We start from the raw sequence: 26,943 nt of genomic DNA, 5'->3' as shown, positions 1-26,943 counted from the left end.
GTAGTCCAAAGGGTTGGCTATAGGGTTGCCTGCTTTTAGAATTGCAAAATTTCATAAAGTGTGTGAAGCATGCCAGTTTGGTAAGTAGGCACAAGATGATCCTTTTCACATGACAGAGATGTGAGAAGAAATATACTTGATGTTATATATGCAGATGTTTGGGGGTCTACACAAAATATGTCTCTTGGTAGTAGCAAATACTTTGTCACTTTATTGATGATTATTCAAGGGGATGAGATAAAAGACCCTACTATGTTCAGAAGGGTGGTAGGGAGTCTAATTTACATGACTATCATATAACCAAGACTTGACCTGTGTTGTTGGCCTTGTAGGTCAATTTATGTAGATGGCTAGAAAGCCTCATTTAGATGCAATTAGACGCATATTGAGGTATGTGAAGTCTATTGAGATATTTGCAATCACACCTATTTTAGTCCCTTTGTGAGAAGCAGTGAGGGCTTAGGACCAGAATCCCATATGCACAGTATGAGAAAGTACCACCACTCAATTCCTATAAAGCATTGTACTTGCACTCTTTTTCTAATGCAATGATAGTACTCTTTTCTTTCCAGTAAAGTGTCATGTCACTGTCACTACACAAGATTATATTTATGTGTCCAAGTCTCAATCTTGGAACCTAATTCACTTGTGTAACAATTTGTCCTAGTCAAGGTCAATGTCTTCATGAGTTTCTTTTTCCTCTTTCAACTTCTATAGCTTCTACATCTGCCATGCTCTAGATCCCGCGTATTTCACATGGTATCAGAGCTTAATTGAGCATGGACCAACTCTCCTTTCACTCCTCTCAGCTCCTTTCCATCTCTTCTCAGCCCAGTTTGAGTATTGGACCCTATCTCCAACTTCATTTGCATTCCTACCTTCAATGAAGCTTCCATGGCAGCCATAGACAACAGCACCCTGTTAGTTTGAAGCTTTCATATCTCTCTCCACATGCCAAATCTCTCTGAACTTCCTTCTGGAGAAGTGTTTCTCTACTTCCAAAGCTCCTTCTTGGCGTTACTGCCATAACTGTGTCTGTGGACAGCACCTACCTACCTCCGTTGGAGCAGCCATATCTCATCAACTAGGCCATATCTCTTCAAGATTTCTTCTCAAGAGTTGTTCTTCAGATCAAGTCACAACTTCTTGGCACAAAAATAAAGGAGATTGATGCACACCATGCCCGGCATTCGCATTTTTCCAAATCTAGGCATAGTTTTGATAGTGACCACTTTGAAGGCTTAGATCTCTCAAGTAGAGCATAATGAGTACAAACCCTCTTAGGGTGAGTTAGACCCATTAGTGAGTGTCCTCCATGTCAAAGAGTTTGAGTAGATTCAACTTGTGGAGTGTGTGGGAGCTCATTTACCAATTGGTGGTCCCTGTTTTGACAAGACAGCTATAGCCAGTTACCTTTAAGCTCATTTTTCCTTCATTTTCTCTCTCCTGCCAGTTAAACCAAGACAAGGCCACTCTAATCTGAAGTTTTCAGCAAGTATTCAACCATCAAATCAGCAAGGAGGGAAAACTATGAAGAGTTTTTGAAGATCATCAAGTCAAACTCAAGCAATAAACATCAAATTTCAAACTAGTATCTTTTGATACTTCACTGCCATTGCTTGTGTCTTTTGACACATACAAAGATCAACTCATTCCTGGTTATTCTTAGTCATTTGAAGCTAATTTGTTGCTAGTCTCTCAAGTCAAACATGGGCAAAGATTCTCCAACTGCCCGTTTCAAAGGAGTCGGGTTTCATACCTGGCAGACCCGCATCAAATCCTTAAGCTAGGGATGAAGAATTCTAAGGGTAAAATGGCTTCAGCTCCGTACGTCAGCCTAAAAGGCATCTGTCCTACAACCGTTTTATAAGCTGTGCAATAGGCCCACAAGGCCGCCATTAGCTTGTTTTCCCAGTCACTTCTTGAAGTAGACACTACCTTTGTAAGCACCTTGACTAAGATTTTATTCGTGGATTCAGCTTGGCTATTAGCCTGATGGTAATAGGGAGAGGACTTTCGATGAATTATTAGGAAGGTAGAGAGCAGGTGGGAGATCACCTCATTAATGAAGTGCGTGCCTTAGTCACTTACAAGTTCGATTGGACAGGCAAACCATGAAATGACCTGCTCCCACAAGAACTTTGCAATGGTTCTAGCATCATTCTTCCTCGTGGCTCATGCCTCTGCCCACTTTGTTAGATAATCGGTTGCCACTATGATGTAGCGAGCTTGGGAATATTGTGCCACGGGACTGATAGGTCCAATAAAATCGATGCCCCATTTTTCAAAGGGTTGTCGGGCTATGACAGGGGTCAACTCCATCTTGTCTTTCTGCACAGGCACTTTGGTCCTTTGGCACTCATCGCAGTGCTTTACGAATTTAGCTGCATCATGGAAAAGGGTGGGCCACCATAGTTGGGATTGTAGCACCTTTCGGGCTGTTGTGTGCCCACTAAAGTGTCCTCTCGCGATTCTGCCATGTGCTTCTTTCAATGCATCGTGCATCTCGTGCTCACATACGCATCTGCGCAATAAACCATCTTGTCCCAACCTGTAGAGTTGGTATGGCTGAATTTTCAGGATAAGTCTTCTCAGCCTGGCCTTCTCAATGGGTCTCTCAGGTAGTCCGCTCTCTAGCACTTGCACTATGTCATCGGCCCAATACAGCGTCAGATCAACATTAAACAATTCTCTCTCACTAGACAAGTTAAAGAGATGAGCATCCGGTAAATCGTCAGGTATGCCTTGTCCAGCGGCTTCTCCTGTGGGTATGTGGGACATGTGGTCAGCCATGTAATGCTACTTTCCTTTGCGTACAACCACAAAGAAGTCAAACTCCAGTAGAAGGAGTAACCATCTAGCTATGCGTCCCGTAGCGCAAGGCTTGTTCACAAGATATAGCAAGGCTCGATGGTCAACAAAGAAGACAAAGGGAGTGGCCAATAGGTAATGCCTAAATTTCTTTACCACAAATACCATGGCCAACCCCTCCCTTTCTGTCGTGGAATAGTTCATCTCGGTCTCTATGAGCTGCCTGCTGGCAAAACTCACAGGGTAATCTTAGTTATGTTTACGAGGCTAGCATAGCACGGTTTCAATAGCGAATTTAGAGGCGTCTATGTGTACATGAAGTGTTATGTTCTAGTCTGGGGCTCATAAGATTGGTGCAATAGTAAGAGCCTTTTTCAACTCCTCATATGCGCACTGGCATTCCTCAGTCCACTCGAACACTATCAACAGCTTGTACAATGGTCTAGCAATTAGTGCATAATTTAGTACAAAGCGTTGATAATATCCAGTGTGTCCTAAGAAGCACTGAACTCCCTTGTAGTTATCGGGTGGTGGTAAGTCAACAATGACTCTGACTTTAGAGAAGTTAGTGGCAATGTCGTTTTCCTTGACACTACATGCCCTAAGTTGCATCCGTGTTTCACCCAGAACTGGCACTTCAAGGGGTTCAACGAGAGGTGGTACAACCTACACCTTTCAAAGACAGCTCTCAATTTCTCTAAGTGTTCGGCCCAACTAGAGTGTACGCATAAGTCATCTACAAACACTTCCAATTCACGCCTAAGCATATCCTTAAAGATAGTGCACATTAGGCGTTGAAAAGTCGCAGGTGCGTTCATCAGCCCAAAAGGCATGACAATGTAGGTGAATACACCCCATTCCATGGCAAAGGTAGTCTTGTGTCTGTCCTCGGGGTGCACTTGCACTTGATTATAGCACGAGAAACCATCCAAAAAAATGTAGGCTTCTTTATCTACTACCCTCTCAAGCATATGCTCGGTGTAAGGTAAAGGATAGTTATCCCTCTTTGTAGCGGCATTCACTTTCTTGTAGTTCACGCACACTCGGATTTTTCCATTTTTCTTCATGACAATCACGATAGGTCATACCCAGTCTGTGTGCTCGATCTCATATATGAATCCTGCCCTCATGAATTTATCAATCTCCTCTTTTACTGCATGGGCGTGTTTGGGATTCATGGGGTAAGGTGGTTGTTTCGTTGGCACTGCATCAGGGACCATTGGGATATTATGAGTCACAACCCTAGGGTCGACTCCCTTAAGTTCATCCAATGTCCAGGTAAATACGTCAATGTACTCTTGCAAGAGTGCAACGATTTTGGTCTCCTCATCCTCCGTCAAGTCATCTGCAATGAATACAGGTCTTGGCTTTTCACCTTCCCTAGCCAAGTTAACTTCCTTGACTTTGGTAGGTCCCTCGATTGGTTCACTAGTTTGGCCTTGTCTTTTAGCACCTAGCAGAATCACCACTCTGTCACCCTTTTTAAATTTTGTAAACCATTTGGGTAGATCCTGCGGTTTCTTTTGCCTTTCTGCTTCTGAGTCCTTTGCTTGCTTCCTGGCCTCCTCCTTTAGCCTCCTGCGCCTTAGGTGGACTGGCAAGTCTCCCTTGGTGCGTTTGACTTTAGAAGGTTCTGGTATCTCGGGATCACTCTCAGTGCTGACTTCCGACTCTGAGTTGAACTCGCATCCCTCACTTGAGGAAGGTGTTTCCCCAGGGGGTTGTAGTTCAGTAGGTGCATCTGTCTTGAGCACTGGGATTATCCATGGTCGTGCCACTCCGGCTTGCTCATAAACCATGGATCCTATGTGTTCTAGCTAGGATCTGTCACACTCCATTTGCATGACTCCTTTTTTTTTCTGACTGGTCCTACCTCTCCTAGGCCTCGAGTCTGCCCTGATTTTTTCTATCGCTTTTTCTTCCGTATTGTACTCTATTGTATCTATCTCTTCTTCACTCTCCTCTCCCGTAGAGCGACAGTCCTCATACTCCTCGTCATCAGAGTCCTGTCCTTCTGACTGCTCATCATCACCTAAGCTTTCCTCTCCAGTCTCCTTGTCATCAGTAACTAAAGCCCAATTATATAACAAATTCAGGTCATGGACCTTGGTCCATTTCCATTCTGGCTTAGCTAATAGATCATGTAGAGGTTTTAAGTTAATAGCCAAGTTTCCTTCCAGTTTATTGGTCAGATACTCTACGATTTCCTGAAGCTCTAGTTTGTTGTTGGGGATATGAAACGAGGCTAGTTTGCGTGGGTAGAGTGAGCTTCCTGCCATCATGCAGAGTGGCACAATTGGCTCCTCAATTGGCATGGTTGCTGTTTTTAGAAGCCTGCCGATATAGTTATTCCTCATCCGAGAATGGTAGGTCAATGGTTGCCAAAACATGCATCCAATCCCTCTCATCCTCAGGGCAAGGAATATATTTAGTGAGTGATCCATAGGGTTTGGTCGTTTGAGTATATCCTTTCAGCATTGATGAGATGGCATCTAGGTCAACAGGGGTCATCTTCCAAGTGTCCATCTCTACCCTTACTGCACTAGTTCTGTTCCCTAGGAAAATCAAACCATTGCCCCAGTCCTCAATGACACGCGCATTCCTCATCCAAGGTTGGCCTAATAGTATGTCGTAATCCACTCCCTTCATGACAATGAAGTTTACGGAAAATTGCACACCGGCAATCTTTACTGGCCAATTCTTTAAGACCCCAAATGGTCTTACCTTCATTCCATTTGCTAACGTGACGTTAAACCTGGTAGTCTCTACAGGAGGGTTTCCCCATGCCTCTAAGACTACATGGCTTAGTACACTAACACATGCGCCTGTGTCTACAATTCCTTTTTGTGTCATATCTCCTAAGGCTAGGACGGGTAAAACTGCATGCATTTCAGTGCCTTCCCAAAAAGTGTTGATGTGCAAAGACTTAGGAGTTGAGTGTAGAGTTAGACTTGGGATCTGTGTAACCACATCATGATCTTGCAGATCAGCACCTGCAAGTCCTGTGTGTCCCTCCATCAAGTCTTTTAACTCCTGCCATAAGGAATGATTCTGCCTAAGTAGGTCTTCCAAGCTTAGAGTTACTAGAGTAGACAACAAGGTTGTGAGGAGGCTACTGGGCTCTTGTCTTTCCCTGAGGCTAACATTTCTAGGCCATGCGTTCTGTCTGCCCTGGCAATTTTCCCCTTGGCCTTGCTACTGAGTTGCCCCCAGTGGTGCAGGTATGCTCACAGCTTGTGGTTTTGAAGGTGAGACTCGTGTGCTCACGCTGGAGAAATCGTTAATAGGACGCCCTATAGCCTCGAGCTGCCGTTTGGGATGGGGATATTCCCCTACCTTGGCACTCCCTAGCTCAGATATCTTAGGAGCTGAGGTCTCCACCTCTGCATCTGTGACCCTCTTTCCCATTACTAACGTAGTCGCTTCCTCAGTTTTAAGAGTTATCTTTGCATCGGTTCTCTTTTTCTGTCTCCTCCGACTTTTCTTTCCTATTGAGGTTGCGTCAAGGTTACTTGGCCCTGGCAAAGAGATGCCTGCCTATTTTGTTTGAGCTCACATCATAACATGTAGTGGGATGGGTGCATCCTCACTGTCAAAGGTTTCCACTCCAAAAAGCCCCAAAGGCACCGATGGCATGTTGGCATAGCTGGTTGATGGCTTCTGCCTAGGACAGTCAGGAAACAGATGTGTGATTCCACACCCTATGCATCGGAGATCTGCTTTATCCTTATTAGCTTGTTCTCGTTCTGGGCAGTGTGATGAAATGTGGACTGGGTGGATGCATGTCCACATCTTGGCTTGGCCCTCCAAAGCCTCTGCCTCTTCCTCTTCCTAAAGCCATCACCGACATCGAGACCGATAGTCCATCAGGACTGGGTTGCCCTCCTCGTCATAGGATATGTACTGGTTGACATATGTTTCTTACTCATTAGGCTCCTCCACAAAGTGAACAGGAGCATCGCTATAGATGGGTGGGTTACAAAAGGTCCTGGTGGTCTTGGTATACCAGTTGGGTTCATCTCCAGCCTAGGTACGGCAGGTCTTGAGTCAGTCGGTGCTGGGAGAGCTAACTGGGCTCCCCTCCCAAAGAAATTGGGTGGCCTATTACCTAAGTGTGGAGGGTTGTACTACTGCATGTATGGGAATCTCCTCGGCATTCTGCAATGCACTGCATCATGCCCAAATCTACGGCAATTTGAGCACGGCCGAGATCTAGGATCTTGGCATTCAACTAGGAGGTGATTGCCGCCACAGTATATACATTGTACATGCAATCTCACAGGCTTCCTTACCAGCTCTTGCAACCACGCAATCTCCATTCTCATTTCTGCCATCCCCTGGTCGTAGTCTACACTCTTTCCCTTATCCTGCACACTAGCAGTTGCTTTTTCCCCCCAAGTAGTTGATCTCTCAAGGTCCCTCTGACTTGCACTCTCTTGGTTGGTAGTCCTCATGCTATGTTCCCTGAGTTGAACATCTATGCGTATTGCCTCCTCGAAAACTCTAGCTAGCACGTCTCATTGCAAGGTGGAGTTACTGGCCAAAGCCTTGTAGAGCTCCTTACTCCGAATCCCGTTCATGGACATTGTAGACACTGCCCTCTCAATAGGTCACTCATTGGCAAGGATTCTCTTGTAGAGGCTACGCACCTGAGTGAAGTAATCCCTAATGTCTTCCTTCTCCCTTTGACTGATATTCATCAACCTAACAATGAGGTTATCCGAATACCCTGCCTCCAAAAACCTCTTGATGAAGAGGCCCTTAAGGCGAACAAAGTTTGTACATTCTGCGTCATCTAGACTAGAATACCAAGTCCTCCCCTTATCGCCTAAGCACATGCCGAAAGCTTGAGCTCGCTGCGCAGGGTCTGTAAGACCGTTTGCCTCATATACTTGCTCGAACTGCTCCATGAAGCTGTACGGGTCACTGCTAGGTTCGTATCTAGCTAGTTGTTTTGCTACGATGGGGATTCTAGCCTGCCCTTTAGCCCCTTGCGTGACTCGCAATCCCGATAGTAGCGCGGTGGCTAGGGCAATAGCGCTCTGTTCAATGGACGTATTGTCCAAGAGTTGCTTTGCTACCAGTTCACTCAATGTCATGTCAGCCTCTGCTGCCTGTTTCCTCTCTACATTCGGTCCAGATTTGGCTGCTCCATCTAGGTCTAGCACTCGTCTAGCCTTGTACATATCTATGTCTTGCTATAGCCTTCTAGCCCTTTGCTCATGGTTGTAGGAAATTATGCCTTCTAGTGCTCTCTTGATTGCTCTTCTCTCTTCTTCCAGGTTTGCTACCACTTCCTCTACAGGTCTCCCTGGATCACGGTCCTAGTGAGTAGATCGTAGTTGTGGATCAGTTCCTGGACTAAGGTTGGAAATTCTCCTAAGTCTAATTGATCCTCTCCTTGTTCGCTTCTTGATCCCGACATTGTTTCTGCTTTCAGCTCCACGAGGTTGTCAATAAATCCAAACAGCTCCCCGCCGGCAGCGTCCAATCCTCTATATTGTTGGTTTTCGTGTCTTCGTGTCTTCTCCAGGTCCTACTAGTAGGGCACTCAAGCACCTGTCTAAGTCTTGGGGTCTTCTCCTACTCGTGGGTTCCTTAATGTTATTAGATATCCTGATGTGCTCCTTGTTATTTGAAAGCAGCTGCAATCCTTATTCACATGTTATGCTTAGTGCTTTCGTGGTGCTTGGTGTGAAAACATGCTTTTCTCTTTTCTTGCAGTGCAAACTTAGTGGAACACAAGAGTGAAGTGCTGATGCAGAAAGTGTTTAATGCGAACTCCACTCTGTTTCTCTCCACATTCTTAGCCTGATTTGAGTTCTAAGCTTGGTTCCCGGCTATTCTATGGTCTTTCTGAAGGTCTGTGCTGCATTTTCTATTTTTCTCTAAGTTAGATTGGTCTCTGAGGTTCTAATGGTCAAACTGGGTCTTGGGGTGTTCAAAGTTGTGTCCTAGGGGTTAGGTCTGTGGCAGGGTCAACTAAAGATCCTTATTTTTCCTTCTGGCAGGATGGTCTGATTCCCAGAATCAAACTATCTGATTTTGGGAATCGGACAGGGCTGGTCCGACTCTAGTAGTCGGATGGGGTCCAATTCTTGCAATCTGACAGAGTGGTCCAAGTCCAGCAGTAGGACAGGCCTGGTCCGACTCTAGTAGCCGGACGGTCCGATTCTTGCAGTCGGACAGAGTGGTCCGAGTGCCACGTGGCACGTCCAATTGGACTGTCCGATCCAGTAGTGGGGTCCGATTCTAAAATTGTTTGGTCCGATCCGAGTGTTGGATGGTCCGACTAGCACGCAATCCGACTCCCTCAGTCGGACGGTCCGACTCCAGGACTCGGGTGGTCCATTCTGGGAATCGGACCACTGAGACCTGGTCCGACTGCGTCTGGCGGCAAGCGTGATTTCAATGCATTTCGATCCCACTTGACGGCTGCTACACACAATCACAAGAGACTTTCCAAATATGATTAGGGCACTACTAAGAAGCACCAGACTCACCTGGAGTAGCACAAATCGATGGCACCCAGAATCGTAATATCGCTCCCTCTTCCTGGCAACCAGAAGCTCTCTCTCTCTCTCTCACAAAGCTAACTAGTGAAATGAGGTTTGCCCTGGCCTCCCAAGCCTCTTAAGGTCCTTTCCTAGCACTGCAAAACCTTAAAGCCAGTTCCCTTTTTCCTGTTTTACCCAGAAATTTGAATCTGGTCCCCTGTTTCCCTATTTCTAGCAGCAGCCAAAACCTTCTATTTTCTATTTTCTTAACCTAATCTAACCTTAATCTAGTGCAGACAAAATGCAAAACAGAGATGCAAAATGGTAGTCCTACACTAATGCTTCCAACAAACCAAAACACTTACTTGTTTCACGGATTAAAACCTCCTAAATCTCCTAGCTATCTCGAGCATCGGTTTGGGCTGCAAACCCTACTTCTATGCTCGATTTGATGTGCACGGCACTCAAGGCTCGATTCCGTCTGTCCCGGCAATGGAACCAAAATGAAGGGGAGCTACAAGCTCTACCACGAGACCTATGGACCACTTATTGCTCAAGTGTTTCGAACTGAGCGGCCATGGCTACCTCTCACATAGCGGACGCGCAATACCTACCTTACGAGTGTAGTGAGCTTACCTTGATGCTCGATCGAGTACCCTCCTCTTTCTTGCACACCGATAGCTCCACAATCCTTGAGGCAAGCTCAAGCAACCTCAATCCCTCTCCCATGAGCTTCATCCTCCACAGCCACGCACGAGACAAGAGAAGAGAAGAGAGGAGGGGAAGATGAAGAGAGAAGATGGAGAGCTTCTTCTCCAAGATCCCTCACTCTCACACAATCACTCTCTCACACTCTCAATCCCTCTCTCTAGCACAAGAAAGAAGGCAAGAAACAAGAGAAGAAGAAGAAGAAGCTTTGGCCACACACAATAATGATCTTCTCATTCAGCGTCTTTTCGGTGGTGCCAGGTACTATGTATCCTTCATTGATGATTTCAGCTGATACACATGGATGCACATTCTGAAGCACAAGGATGAGGTGCTCGATGTCTTTAAGGACTTTAAGAAGCATGCTGAAAATGAACTTAGCTATTATATCTCATGTATGAGATCTGATGGAGGTGGAGAATATGTATCTAGAGAGTTTGACAGGTTCTTTGCTAAATATGGCATAAAAAGGCAACTCACAAGTAGTTACACGCCTAAGCAAAATGATGTGGCATAGAGAAAAAATTGGGTGGTTATGGAAGCTGCCAGGGCAATGCTTAATTAAAAGAATTTGCCAAATGCTTATTGGACCGAAGTAGTGGTTATTGCAGTTTATGTGCTGAATTGAACACCTACAACTAGGGTTCATGATTTGACTCCGTATGAGAAACTATATGGGCACAAGCCCAACATTAATCACCTAAAAGTATTTGGCTGCATTGCCTACGTACATGTGCCTTATCCTTCAGCTAGTATGTCTATGAGTGGACCGACAGGTGAGGTTCATCAATGGACAGGATGACTCCATAGTCATGCTACTGCATCAACTAGCACATATATGTCAGTGAGGGGGAGATTGGATAAAGGCAAAGAAAATATTTTGGATGATGTAATGGTCCACTTACATCTAGATATGAGTCACCTAGTAGTGACAATCTTGACAATGAATTGGGCATACCATCTGTTATGACACCTGGTGCAAGGCAAAGCAGCTATGTGCCACCTCATGATAGGAAAGCCTAGAGTGCACCGTAGTTGAGGAGGTCTAAAAGGATCAGAAAACCAATTGATAGGCTGACCTACAATGGGTATTGATCCAGACATTATGCATATATGACTAAAGTGTTAGGCTACAAAGAGCCTACGAAGTTCAGTGAGGTAGTTATAAATGAGAATTGGTGTGCTGCTATGGATGAGGAATATGCAATATTGGCTAAAAATGAGACATGGGAATTGGTCCATTTTCCTGAAGGCAAAGTACCCATTGGCTGCAAATGGGTTTATAAACTGAAATGCAAGTCAGATGGTTTGTTGGAAAGGTATAAAGCCCATGCTTGGTTGCAAAGGGATATGCACAGTAGTACAACCTAGATTATGACGAGACTTTGAGTCCAATTGCCAAGATGGAAATGGTAAGAACAATCATTACATTAGCAGCTTCTAAGGGTTGGAAATTGTGGCAGATGGATGTCAAAAATGCATTCTTGAATGGTGACTTGCTTAAAGAGGTGTATATGGAGTAACGTGAGGGTTATGTATGCCCTAACTATCTAACATATGTATGTAAGCTAAAAAAGGCTTTTTATGGGCTGAAGCATGAATCAAAAGCATGGAATGCTTGCATAAGCACTTATTTGTAGCAACTTGGTTTTCAGATAGGTCATGCAGATGTTTACAAAGAACACGGAGCATGGTTATGTTTTTGTGGTGGTTTATGTTGATGATTTGATCTTCACAAGAGATGATGATCATGGGATTGCTAAAATTAAAGCAATGTTGCAGGCTGAATTCAATGTCAAGGATCTTGGTGAGCTGAAGTACTTTCTCAGGATTGAGGTTGTGTCTACACCTCAACGTATATGGCTGTTGCAAAAATAGTATGGTCATGATATGTTGCTGAAATATGGCATGATGGAGTGTAAAGCCATGGAAACACCATTGGATCATAATGTCAAACTTGCAATTGATGTTGGGACTGAGATTGAGAATGTCATTATGTACAAACAAATGGTGGGCAGCCTAATTTACCTTACTATTACCCGTTCTGACTTGAGTTATGCAGTGGGGTTGATTAGCCAGTTTATGCAGAAACCTCATAAGCCACACTTAGATGCACTCAGGAGGATTATGTGGTACATGAAGGGTACTGCTGATTATGGGCTATGTTATGAGCATGGGAAATCATTTGACTTGATAGGTTATACGGATGTTGATTGGGTTGGTTGTGTCTATGACAGAGGAGGTCAACCAGTGGTTATTCTTTTAGTTTAGGCAATTGTATGATCAGCTGGAGTAGTAAGAAGTAGTCGACCATTACTTTATCTTGTGCAAAGGTAGACTACAAGGGTGCAACCTTAGCGGCATGAGAAGTAGTTTGGCTTGTGAAATTGCTATATGACTTGGGTATACAGTTAGATAGGAAGGTCACCTTGCATTGTGACAATCTCAGTAGTGTGATGCTGGCTAGCAACCCCATCTATAATGCTAGATCCAAACACATAGAACTTCATTACCATTTTATAGGGGACTTGGTAAAGAGTAGTTTGTGCATTTTAGGGAGCTACTTAGAGTACAATAGTTAGCTTGAGCTTGAGGAGGAGTGTTGAGAATCATGCTCGTGATCAGTATCACCAACATGACCAACCTTATCTAGACAGATGTTGTCATAGCTGTCACTCTCCATGTGTGTTGTAATTATTGATTCGGTCAAGCTTAACCACAATTAATGGTATGGTTAGTTAGTGACCTAGTGTGTTTTCAATTATGTGTGATTAGACTTTAGTAAGAATTATAGAATAATGAGAAAAAGAGAACAATGGGAGCTCACAACTCTCTGTTACAGCTCCATGTCTTTGTCTCTCTCTCCCTCTGAATCTTGAACAAAGCATAGGCATAACTGGGAGGTGAATATGGAATGCAATCAATGGCAATCTCATGTAAGATATATGTAGCTAATATATCTTCTCATCAAGGCCTATGTGAGGCATTTAAGAGAGTCTAGAGTGTTGAGTGTTGAACTAGCCAGCAAACACGTGTGCTTATGATGTTTCTAATCGGTGTGGATAGTAGAGATTGTGTCTTTTTTTTTTGACAAATGGACAGCATTTGAGCTACTGCCATACTTGATTGCATCACTCCAAGGTGTTACTTATGTGTTGAGGCCTTCTAAAGAGGAGTTATTGACATATGACAGAGAACTTGAGTGTTCCTATTGAGTTCAGGGTTAAGCAAGGACAAATCTACATTTTTTGGTTGATTGGCACCTAGTTTAAAGGTGATTTATACTTGTAATCTATTGCTCATCTGATGCTTGGTGAGTAATGAAGGTATAATGCTTGTCAAGAAAAGAATGCTTGAGTGATATGACACTTGCATTGGCCAATGGCCATGGAATGAAATGCATATGTGTTAGAGTTGAATCTGAGTTGGAGTTCAATGTGGTAGTAGATCTACAAATTAGCAAGCTCAAGAAATCATGAATGGTACTATGCCCTAGGAGCACAAGGCACAAGTTCATGGAGCCCTTGTACATGGGATTGAGAGCCCATATTTTAATGGAATGCTAAATCAGTGATCAACCTATGAGCTACAACAATATGCTTGCTTGATGTTTATGAATCATCTTGAGGACTAAATACCTTCTGAGAATACTCTATTTGCATCCTAGAGGTAGTACTTGTGTTGTCTCCAATATATGGGCAGCATTCTTGTTAATGAATCAATCTTCTCTTGGTCTACATTGGGTATATGTCTCATTAGTTGGTTGGCATCATTGTAAGCCTGTTAGAGCTTGATGACTACAATTCAGTAGAGTGACAGGATCAGAATATGCTCTTATGTATGACTGAAAGGACTAGCCATATTCAATGATTAATGCAAAACGGAATAGAACTTGGACACTAAGCAAAATGTTGGCATTGAACTTGTCATGCAACTTATGTGGTTGAATACCTAGGCAAACAAATTGGAGGAATAGTTGCATGTCATATGTTGTAAGGAAGTCTAGACGATAGGTTGTTTTCCACTACAAATAGATCATTGAAGCATGACTTGATGCTCATGCATGCTTGGGTGTTTCTGTGTGATTATTTCATGATATTTGAGTTGCTATGAGCACAAACTGTGAGCTAAAGTTGTCCTAAATACTGCAACTCTCTGCAATTTTTGACCTACTGGAAGTTTTTCTCTTACATGAATATGAGAAGCTTGTCTTACTATTTTGACCGTAATGCTTATCCGTTGATGCTCAACTGAGAGTATACATGTTGGAACACCTTTGAACAAGTTTGGAAACTGAGACAATGTGCATATTTCAGTGAATTTACCACTAAAAACTAAAGGATTGAAATTGTCCTGAATATACAGTGAATAGAATAATTGTTCTGAGCAAAATGTATGCAGGGTGTCAAGTAGTAATAGTTTATCACTACATTGAATATATACAGCTATTAAGATGGAAAATATAGAGAGAACATATAACATAACTCAGATATAGTGGGTGAAAAACTTGATAACAATAATTATGCTATTTGGAAGTTTCAAATGGAGAACTTCCTAATTGAAAAGGGTTATTGGCATTTAATTACGGGTGTTGAAGTTGAACCCAAACTTGAGGTCAACTTACTCATTAGGTCTATTTCACGATTCCCCCATGTGCCTCCATGAGCACATTGTGCATTTCATATTCACAAACACATCTTCTTAGTAGATCATCTTGCCCCAATCGATAAAGACGACCAACCATCAATGTAGGGTTGAACTTTAAGGATGAAGTGTGTTAGCTTGTCTTTTTCAAGTGGATGATCTAGAATTTCCTTTTCAAGGATTTGGACTATATCATCTGCCTGATGGGATGTGAGGTTTGCTTTATACAACTCTTTTTTGCTAGAACCTTTGAATAGATAGGCATTAGGTAAGTTAGCCATGATGCTTTTCTCAATCACTTCTCTTGTGGTTATGCGAGACATGTGGTCGAGCCATATAGCGTTGTTTACCCTTGCCCACTACCACATTGAGAAGTAAAACTCAAGCAAAAGTAATAGCTATGTGGCAATGTGCCTTGTTGCACATGGCTTATTCACAAGATAATGATGGTCCATAAAGAAGGTGAATTATGTATCCAAAAGGTAATGCCTAAACTTCTTGACTATGAACCTCATAGCCAATCCTTCTTGATATGTCATTGAATAGTTCATTTCCACATTAGTGAGTTTCCTACTTGCAAATCTCACTACGAAATCCACATAATGTCCACTAGGTTGGCATAAGATTGCTACTCCTATGACCAATTTTGAAGCATCCATATGTATGTGGAAGATGATTGACCTGCCGATCTAGGGCCCTTAAAATTGGTGCAGAAGTAGCACTTCTCATTCCACTTGAAAAACGTCGACCATTTCTATAGGGATCGAGAAATCAATGCATAATTCAACACAAACCATTGATAGTATCCTATATGGCCAACGAAGCACTACATTCCCTTATAGTTGGGTTGACATGGGAGATCAAGAATCAAAATTAGCGACCATCCCATTCCTGGACACAACATGCCCTACTATAATGACTTGGATATCCCCCCCTTTGAGTGTTACAAGGGGCTAGGGGGAGGAATCTAAAGGTTTAAAAAACATTAAATAAATGTAAGGTTAAAGAGACTTATCTCATTGTAATCACTACCACCATCCACATTGAATGAGCTATCGCCATCACCCCACATTGAATGAGCTATTGCCATCACCCCACATGCCATCCACCTCCCCATACCGTGTGTGAATTCCATTTCCACTCATTCACCTCGCCCACACCATGCGGCTGCACAAAGGGCCATCTTGAAAGAAATAGAGAGATAGAGAATGAGAATGATAATTGTGAGAGTGAGTGAGAGGGAGGGGCTATTATTCCTTTTGTAAAGGCTATAAAAGCCTTAAGCCACACCTCGACACTAGCCTTTGGCCACCCTAGCATAGAGAGAGAGAGAGAGAGAGAGAGAGAGAGAGAGAGAGAGAGAGAGAGAGAGAGAGAGAGAGAGAGAGAGAGAGAGAGTGTGTGTGTGTGTGTGTGTGTGTGTGTGTGTGTGTGTGTGTGTGTGTGTGTGAGTGAGTGAGTGAGTGAGTGAGTGAGTGAGTGAGTGAGTGAGTGAGTGAGTGACAGAGAGAGACAAAGAGACAAAGACAGAGACAGAGACAGAGTGTGTGTGTGTGTGTGTGTGTGTGTGTGTGTGTGTGTGTGTGTGTGTGTGTGTGTGTGTGTGTGTGTGTGTGTGTGTGTGTGTGTGTGTGTGTGTGTGTGTGTGTGTGTGTGTGTGTGTGTGTGTGTGTGTGTGTGTGTGTGTGTGTGTGTGTGTGTGTGTGTGTGTGTGTGTGTGTGTGTGTGTGTGTGTGTGTGTGTGTGTGTAGAGGAGGATAAGAAGAGAGAGAGAGAGAGAGAGAGAGAAGAAAAGGATAGAGAGAGGAGGGAATAGAAAGAGATAGAGATAGAGGGAAAGAGAGGGAAGAAGAATAGGCTATTAGCTTGAACCCCATCATCTTGAAGGCTATCATTCTAAAGGTTTCATCATCTCAATGGCCCAAGTCCCTCTCATTTCTTATAAAGGAAATCATCTCCATCCTAGCTACTCAAGCTCAAGGGGGCATTATCAAGACCACTAAAGTTAGAAACATCATGCATAAGGAGCTATCCATTCACGATGGCCCCAAAGAAGTGAAGTTTGGAGCTGCAAATGGAGCTACAAGTGTGGATAATACCCCAATGCTAGTCAATCAATCCCATATTCTCTCATCGTCAATCTAGTTTATTAAAGGAATATGAAATAATATTTTCCTTCATGATTAAAAGGTTGCCTTCATAAATAAAAAATAGAGGGTTTAGACAACATTTTGATACATAGAGGAACAAAATAATAATCTAGGATTATTTGATTAAAGAAAATTAGAAAGCATAGAAATTTTAATGCTAAGTTAATGGGAAAGCCTTAAACCTAGGATCAATAAAAGAGAAGTCCACTTAGTTAGATGCATTTAAACTTAGGAATAAATAATCCATTTAAAAAATAAAAAAATATTTTTGCATAAATTCTCAACTTTGTTAAAATAAACTTATTAAAAATTGAAGCACATTGGATTATCTACAAAAATAAAACAAACTCATTACCTTGTAGAAAATCTAAGTGTTTAATTTATTTTTTGTATTTCAAAGCTGAAATGAATTTAAACAAGTTAGATTCTTTTGTGAGATGCTTAGAAACATAAATCTAATATTTTTTTTTGGCTTTAACTCGTTAAAAAGCCTTGGGAAGTGGGAGGGCGATTGGATCCACCCCCCTAAGGTAGGGTGGTCTTAGCTAGTCAAGAGCTTCAAAATGCATTGGCTAGAAAGTAGGCATTGACCAACTAGATGATTAAATAGAACCCTAACTTCATGTCATTTTAGGGGACCGGAGTGGGACTATGCCCTAGGGGTAGAGGGGTTGATATGCTACACTCACTGTCATTTCTCACTCTCTTTGAGCCAAGTGAGACACTGGTCTGGTTGGCTTCAGTTTGGGTGATCTAGTGTAAAGTGGATGCTTGAAGATCGACAATAGATGAACTGATAGATGACCCTAGTCTGCTGCTCTAGAAACTTATATTCAAGTCAACCCTTATGGGTTACGATCGTAACCTTCTATTGCAAATGTGGACTCAAGAGAACCTAGGTGACAAATGTCATGTAATTCTGAGGAGTACCAAGTGGCATTGCTTAGGAGAATCTCTTGATGGAATACTAATTTTGTGCCATTGAGGCTTCATATTCAGGCACGTCACATGTGGTATCAGAGTGCAAGAAAATATTAGTTAAAACCTAGGCATGCTTGAAAGAACTTTTGAAAAAGTATAACTTAGGAGAAATTTTTCTTAAGTTTATTATTATTTTTTGCTAATGTACATTGCATCTTCACAAAGTAATAAGGCTTGGAAATGCTTCTTAGTATTTTGAGTAATATACATGTTGGCTATGCATTCTCTTGATTTCAAATGGAGAAGTCAAGTTATGCGTATCTTGAACCAACGACTATATGATCTCCCTCTCAATTGTACTGTGAAAGACATTGGATTTGGGATGGAAGATATTGCTACATTCAAAATCAACATAAATGTAGCAATATCTTCCATCCCAAATCCAATGTCTTTCATCCTTAGACTTTCATCCTTAGAGTTTTTGTAACTTCCTATCATGAAAAGTTGTAAGAACCTTAGGCTATGAATAAAGAAATCTATTGTCCCTTTTATCCATACAAATGAAATTTCCTACTTGATATAATAAAATTGGCTATCATTATTGCAATTGCAAAATAATAAAAAAGAGTCTCAATTTCTTTTCAAGATCATGTATTCATTACATTAAGTTTATGTTGTGAGCTTAAATTTTTGAATTTGATAGTGCAAGAATTAAGTGGGAGATAGAAGTTATAGCATATGTTGCATACATGTCATTATGTAAATTTTCTCAATCACAAGCTATCATGCCTACTATGCTTGCTCTTAGCCACTACCAAAGTGCTAAAGAAGAAATTCCTTCTCAAGAAAATCAAACCACCTGAGTTTGATGGCAAGGGTTAGAGGTTTGGATTGAGTCCATGGAAGATTATTTTGTTACTATGGGGATTACTCCTCCCAACTACTATGAAAGCCAAGTTAAAATTGATAGTTGAAGCTCACCTTTAGTGGCTTGGGAGAGGCTGAAGGAGGTTGTGCATGGGCAATATCTTCCACTAATGTACCACATCTTAAAGATGAATGAATTATTCAACTTGAAATAGCTAGGCCTAAGCCTAGATGCCTACTATTCAAATTTTGTATCTTTTATAGTATGCCGCACCCATGGACATCTCATAGTAGGTGTCAAAGTTTTGCATTCACTAGATACATGCCTCGAAGAAATGTGCCTATCTGATTTACAAGTCGCATTAATTCAAAAAAAGTCAATTATTCATGAGCTTCAATCAAAACCTAAGAGTGGCAACAAACTATGGGGACATAATTCTCTATACAAAGGGCTATGTGGCTATGTCAAAAGAATCCAAGGACAACACCAACTTGGCTTAAGAAAGAAGGCCAAAACAAATGCAGTTGGAAATTTTGTGCATACAATAATGAAGCTCCAAGATGTTTCCATTGCAATGAGCCAAGCCACTTAAAGAGACCATGTCCAAAGCTTGGCCAAAGAATTCACCATGGACAATTTCTTGGCCAGAATCAAGAAACTATGGCCAAGGGAAGAGTTGTCAATATGTCCCTTAAGGGAGTAGAAGAAGGTGAAGATCCTACCTTGGACATATACGTGGAGCTCAGGGGGTTCACTATATATATATTCTCTATATAACATGCATATCTATGAATTTCCTTGAATAAAACACAACCCTTTTCTATTAAATCTATAAGTAACCCCTTTATATGACACCCTTCTATATGTAAAAAATGTAGAAAAATTGTGTTTAAAAAACCCCTTATTTTGAACTCGTGTAATATATACATATATTCATGGGTGACCCCTTTGAGACATGGAAAGAGCTATAGTACATGCTACCCTCAATAAGAAAGGGCCAAATCGCTAGTTCTCAATGATCTAGATACTTGCAACAACTTACCAAGGTAAACCTTCAAGATTTTGATTGACTATGGTAGTATACACTCATTCATCTCACCAAAATATGCAAAAAGATTAAGAATAGATACTTCACGTACATCAAATTTGTAAGTAGAATTAGCAAATGGAAGAGAAGTGATTTCAACTTTAGCAAACTAGCAAAGTGGAATTCAAGTTAGGAGGCATTCTTTCCAACATGGGGTTTAGAGTTATGAACTTGGAAGCCTATGAGTGCTTGCTAGGAATGGACTGGTTGATTCTGAATGATGCTCATATTCATGGTGCAAGAGGTGAAATCACATTCTAGAATTTAAATGGAGAGCAAGTAACCACTCAAGAAGAAGAAGCAAGAAAACCAAGTCCAATTGGCAAAATCTTCTCAAATTGTGAGAGGATTAAGAAAAGGATTGACTGTTTGTTTAATCAAACTTAATAAGATTGAGCAAGATAAGAAAGCCAAGGAGGAAGAGCCATCTTGGTTAAAGGAATACATGGATGTATTTCCGAAAGAGCTGATTGAACTTCCACACAAAAAAAAAAGTTAATCATGAGATTAAGCTAGTATAAGAAGCTATTCCAATTGCAAAGAGACCTTTAACATGTCCACTAGACCACTTGTGGGACACGTCTTAGCAGCCCATCAGGAGGGGATTTTAGAAAACACCACTTGGCACTTGCAAGGAATGTCACAAGAGGGGAGTCTAGAAAGTGCCACTTGACATTCCTTGGCACTCGCAAGCAATGTCACAGGGTTTGCGATCTAGGTCTTCTCGAGTCTACCCCGAAGCGGAAGTAATTGGTTGTTCCCACTTAGGACAACCTGAAGTCAAGGTTTCTTTCCTATCAGCCAAGTCTCTAGGGAGTAGCTAGCATCGAGCCCAGATGAACCACTTCAGGTTCGGTCTCTCCGTGGGTGCTGCTTGGAGCGGGAGGACGCTTGGGTGCCAAGGGAGGCCCAGATGATTCCAGTGGTATTTATGCATGATAAACCGTTTGCAATTGCGGTGCCATTTTGATTCGAACCGCCATCCATGGTTTCTGACCATCCTTGTGGAACTATGCTTTGGGTCCATACTCAAAGATGCATGTACGAGAGATAGAATTCTCACACTCTCCTATGCAACTGTAAGTAGATTCTTGCAGCCTCTCCTTGAGTGGAGAAAAGATAATGAAGGGGAGGGGTGTATTTTTGGAAATATTGGAGGGGTGTGCGACCTCCCTTTAAGAGGGGGGAAAAGAAGAAACTTTCAAAAACTTCCCTCTCTCTCTCTCTCTCTCTCTCTCTCTCTCTCTCTCTCTCTCTCTCTCTCTCTCTCTCTCTCTCTCTCTCTCTCTCTCTCTCTCTCTCTCTCTCTCTCTCTCTCTCTCTCTCTTGGTGGCGTTTTCTAATCACGGGGGGGGAGGTGGGCTACTATCGAAGATGGAGGGGGGCGTGATGTGTAGGCGACGAGGGAGGGGGGGCTTCTGTCCGCCACTGACGACGAGGGGGGGCGCTGCCTGCTGATGACCAGGGGGTGGGGGCTTCCCCTTGTATAGTGGAGGAGGAGGGCTTCACAAGGGGGGGAGATGGCCATTAACGGCCGCCACCCCTCCACTTGGGGGGGTTGCATGCCCCCCCTTCTCACTCCTTACTCCCTCTCTCTCTCTCTCTCCCCCCGCCATGCAGTCGGTAGGGGGACAGAGGGAGAGAGTAAAAAAATTTGAGTTAGATTTTCTTTAAAAATTAAGAGGGGGGTTCTTATGGGGAAGGTACGAGGGGGGTTCTTATCGGGAAGGATGGGGGGTATATTACATCCTCTTCCCCTTAGAGGAATTAGAAAGTTTCAGGATGGTGATGATACTAAGCTTTTCTTTAGTTTGTCAAAGCTGGTCTGTTCAGCAGGTGACCATGCAATTGCTACTTGCTTCTTTAGTAGATCAGTCAGAGGGGCTGCAATCAAAGCATAATCTTTGATGAAAATTTTGTACCACCTTGTCAACCCAAGAAAACTATGTATTTCTTTGACAGAAGTTGGTGTTGGCCATTCCAGAACGTCTCTGACCTTAGCTGGATCTACTGAAATTGCTGGATCTACTGAAATTCCTTCTACTGATACAATGAATCCCAGATATTCAATCTGTCACTTGAAAAATGCTCACTTCTTCTTCTTGGCATAAAGCTTGTGTGCTCTCATTGTTTCAAGAACAATGCGAAGCTGGGGTTCATGATCCTTTCCCTGTTTTGAGTAGACTAGGGTATCATCAAAAAAGACGAGTATGAAGTCATCAAGATAGGGCCTAAAGGTATCATGCATTAATGTGTTGAAGGTAGCAGGAGCATTCGTCAGCCCAAATGACATCACTAGGAATTCAAAATGTCCTTTACCTTGTACTGAATGCGGTCTTTGGGATATCTTCTTCTTTGATCCTTATTTGATAATATCTAGATCTGATCTATCTTTGAGAAGATCTTCGCCCCTTGAAGACGGTCAAGTAATTCATCTATTCTTGGAATGGGGTATTTATTTTTTATGGTTGCTTGATTCAACCCTCTGTAGTCAATGCATAGGTTAAGCATTCCATCTTTCTTCTTTTGGAACAATACTGGAGCTCCCCATGGTGAACTGCTAGGACGGATGTAGCCTTGGTCTAACAATTGCTTGAGTTGCTCTTTTAGTTTGATAGCTTCCCGAATGGACATCTTATACGGCCTCTTTGCGCGACTGGTGCATCTCCTGGCACAAGTTTGATTTCGTGGTCGACTTCCCTTTGGGAAGGAAGTTCCGTTAGATCTTCAGGGAATACGTCTACGTATTCCTTTAACCATGAAGGTTCTTCTCCAGATTCCTGATTCTAGTCTAGCTTATTCAATTTAATCAGATAGATAGGTAGACCCTTTTGAACACCTTTTATTATCCGTGTTGCTTTTGCTAGCTGTATTTTTGGCTTACCAGCCTCACCTTGAGTCGTGACTAGTTCCCCTTCAGAATTTCGGAAGGAGACTTGGCCCTTCCCATAGTGGATGTGGGTATGATTGGGTATTAGCCAATCCAGCTTGAGTCGTGACTAGTTCCCCTTCAGAATTTCGAAAGGAGACTTGGCCCTTCCCACAGTGGATATTGGAATGATTGGGTATTAGCCAATCCATTCCGAGTAAACATTCGTGGACACCTAGGTTCATTACCCTGAATCTCACAAAAGTTTAGGAATTTCACCTTAGCAGTTTGCCTAGTACAAGTGACCTCATGACCATTTGCTAATTCCACAAGTAAGGTAGGTACATCTATCATGGATATCCCTAATCTTTTTGCACAAATTGGTGAGATGAAGGAATGTGTACTGCCACAATCAATCAAGGTTTTGAAGCTTTTACCTCGATATTCTAATGGAGTTTGAATCACCCTAAATTGGCGATTCGGACCCTTCTTGTGAAGAGTGGCATGAACCATTGCCTTCTCAATGTCAGCATCCATGGATGGATCTTCTTCATTGACTAGTGGAAACATTGGAGGTTCTTCCTTTGGCCATAACAGTGGTTCCTTGGCCATGAGCGGCTTTTTTTTAAACCTTGGAATTGCCCTTGGTGATGTCCTCTGCCAAGCTTGGGACACTCCCTCTTGAAGTATCCGGGCTCGTTGCAATGGAAGCAACGTGGATTGCGATCATTGCTTTGTGTTGGAACAAAGTTGTTAACAGCTTTGACCCTAGCTTTCTTTCTTTGGTCCTAATTCTGACACTGCGCTCTCTTGGTCTGAGCCTTAGACATACCCTTATTCTAATCTTTGTAAGGCCAAATCCTGTTGTTCCTTGGTTTGGACTACACCTCCTGTATTATCGGAGCAGCTCGAATGAGTGCATCTTGTAGGTCCTGGGCGCATTGATTCCAATCGAGTGTTTATGGGTGGATTCAACCCACCATAGAATTTTGACACCTATTGTGTCATATCCGTTGGAGGTGCATACTTTAGGAGTGAAACGAACTTCAAATAATATGCTTTCAGGGATAATCCTAGCTGGTTCAAGTCATAGAATTCATTCATCATTTGTGTGCGGTAGGTAGGTGGTAGATACCTCCCTCGCACAGCTTCCTTAAGCTTATCCCAAGTGACTGTCCCCTCCAAGATCGCTTGGTCTTTGCACCACTATTTCCACCAAAGTCTTGCTTCGCCTGTTAGCTTAAGTTTGGCGAGCATGGCTTGGTTAGCAGGTGCAGTTCATGCTACCTCAAAATAGTCCTCCATGGACTCAATCCAGATCTCGGCATCTACTTGAACAGTCCTTCCCTTGCCATCAAACTCAGGTGGCTTAATTTGTTTGAGAAGGAATTTCTTCTCTTGAGGCCCAGCTCCTGGAGTTAGATTTGGAACCTACGCTTGGGGTTGCGTCTGAACAATAAGATTCTTTATGTTAACATCTTATCATACGTTCCCATATTATGTTAATATGAATAGCACAGCTTTTTATCTAAGTGATTCAATCACTTAACACCTCAGTTAACATTTATGATCAAGATAGATAATTGTAAAAAGTCTTGTTTATTCATGAAGGCATAACCCCTTGAGTACATTTATTTTGGATAAGTAGGACAGGCTGATTGATACATCAGTTTGGGAAAAATAGGATTGTGTTACAATCGGCTACAGGGACGGAATAATAATATGGAGTGGGGTCATGGATGTTTAGGAAATGGTAAGTCATAGGAAGCTTTGGGTACCCCTTCCTTTGATACCCGTTCTTCTCATAGTGCCCTAACACTTTGATTCTGTCAGGAGATCACCCGAGTTACTTCTTCATAGACATACTTGTTCTGCTTGACTTTCCGACAGCTAACATGCAAGGTTGCATTTACACGAGCTTCGACAAAGATGAACAACTTCACGATCTTTAAATCCTCCATCCACTTAATTATTTTCAAGTTGGTTTGAAGGTACACGAGTTGGTGGGTTGCTATGTAGTATACTCCTAAGCCTCCCGTCCATCTCCGTTCCGCATACAGGGGTGAAGGATTATAGATGCAGTCTAGAATATCCATCATGCCAAGCCTCTGACGATAATTCAAAGCATGCATTGCTGTCATGAACATGACCTGGAACACCAAGAACTTGCTCCATGCTTCGTGACTCAGCAACCCAACATCCATAAGTGAGTAAAGAAATGTTTTCAATAGAAAACACTGCTCTGTTGCACTCACCCTCCCCTGTTTATCCCCTTATTCCCTTTATTTTCCTCCATTAAGTTCCCTTGCCACCTTTAGATCTCATTGGTTTGCTCTGATATCAATTGTAACGTGTCCGCTTGACCACTTGTGGGACACGTCCTAGCAGCCCATTGGGAGGGGAGTCTAGAAAGCGCCACCTAGCACTTGCAAGGAATGTCACAGGGTTTGCGATCTAGGTCTTCCCAAGTATGCCCCAAAGCAGAAGTATCGAGCCGTTCCCACTTAGGACCGACCTGAAGTCAAGGTTTCTTTACAATAAGAAGTTGTTGAAGTGAAGGAAGAAGTCGAAGAAGTGGAGGACGAAGTGGAGGAAGAATCACGACGAGGGAGATGGAGTAGATTGCATGGTAGTGGCCCACCTCTGGCCACCCAAATGGAGGTTCGAGGCTCCATCATGCCACCCCCCACCCCCAATAACACCACCACTCCACCATGGCCTCCCCAATAATAACCTCCCTCTCCATTATAAACCCCCCCCCCCAATCACAATGAAAAATAGGAGGCCTTGAAGGGCTCGATACACTCTGAGAGAGAGAGAGAGAGAGAGAGAGAGAGAGAGAGAGAGAGAGAGAGAGAGAGAGAGAGAGAGAGAGAGAGAGAGAGAGAGAGAGAGAAGATTCTTCTTCTCTTCCCCTCCTTAGAGGGTATCCACACATGTCCTTTCCTTCCCCATTGCCTACAAACTTATACCCTGTCTTCCGCAAAATTATCATCCACCCGCAAGCTTCATTCTCTCCCCAATTGGCCCCACTTATCGAGCACAAGGCATAGAATTCTTGTGCAGATCATGTCTAAAGGAGACGAAGATCGAGAATGGCCCCAAAGCGAAGAATGCCAAGCGTGGGTGGAAATCCCACCATCTACAATGAAGCCTCAGGCAAGGGCATCACTACCAATCCAACTACGATACCGGTTGTAAGTAATGAATTTCCAAATTTTATAAGAAACTTGTTTTGATTCTTGCATGAGGTACGTTAGATGCCACATGAGAATAGGTCATGGAAAGGGATAGGTTTCATCTCATGCAGTTGAAAGATGGAGTTTGCAAACATGGGTATCAAGAGAAGTAAATTGCATCTAGATGCTATGCAACAAATTTGTGCATAGCACAAATAGCATATAAGATTCCAAGGTATTATCGACTCTCCTAAATTCCTTGTAAATCATAGATACATTTTTCACCACACTGAAGGTATATCATAGCTTGCACGCTTGGCAAATGGCATGATAAGTGACCTAGCCTAAAGGAAATTCATCTTAGAAAACTCTAGGCTTTGTCCAAGTTCTTGCTAATATCACAAACTATTTGTTCATTGGGAATCTTGAAGTTACACATAGCTAGTACAAACAACACTCATTAGGATTAAAACTACAACCCCTTGAGATCCGTCCAATAACTACTATGTTTATCAATCCTATTTGGGGTTGGGCTAGATGCAGCAACATCTCCAGGGAAAATGAAGAGCTCAAGGAATTAGGAAACCCTAAGTCAAAGGAAAGACCAATGCTTTTATACTTGTTGGGAAGAAAACTGGGTTATCGATCAATGTAAGTGACTACTAAAACTTATGTATTGTACGGTGTTTGAATCCTTAACATATGCCTTTGCCAAAAGAAGGGTGTGCTAAGTAAATTTTACATAGAATCGCTCCTGATCCCAAGGGGGAGAGCAAATACGTGATGGAAAGGTTATCGTGACTATTCCTTCAATGTTTGGAAAAGGATACCATTGTTTTTTTAAATTGATCGAACAACACCCTAAATGCTTTTACAATCAACTGATTGTTGGATTCTGGTTTGGATGATTATTATAAGTGCTTGTGATTAATGGTAAATTCATGGCAGGTGTCTATGATGACAAGTTTCCATGGGAATAAAGGAATGCTTTCTTGGAAATTGATATTAAGGCTAAATGCCTTATTTGTGCTTGATTCTTAATCGGATTAATTAAGGAAAGGATATTTTGCACAGGTGGATCATCTGCAAGGTCAACCACACTTCAACAACCCAAGAGGGCACTCCTTTATTCATGGGCCGAAGGTCAAGTGGTGAAAAGGCCAACCATGGAAGTTGTGTCTCACTCCTAGGTCACTTGGGGTTAGGTGG

Source organism: Lygodium microphyllum, chromosome 24 (assembly GCF_053477565.2).
Source record: "Lygodium microphyllum isolate KBCC chromosome 24, Lygodium_microphyllum_v1.1.10, whole genome shotgun sequence".
Lineage (NCBI taxonomy): Eukaryota > Viridiplantae > Streptophyta > Polypodiopsida > Schizaeales > Lygodiaceae > Lygodium > Lygodium microphyllum.
Note: the sequence above shows the minus strand (reverse complement) of the source record.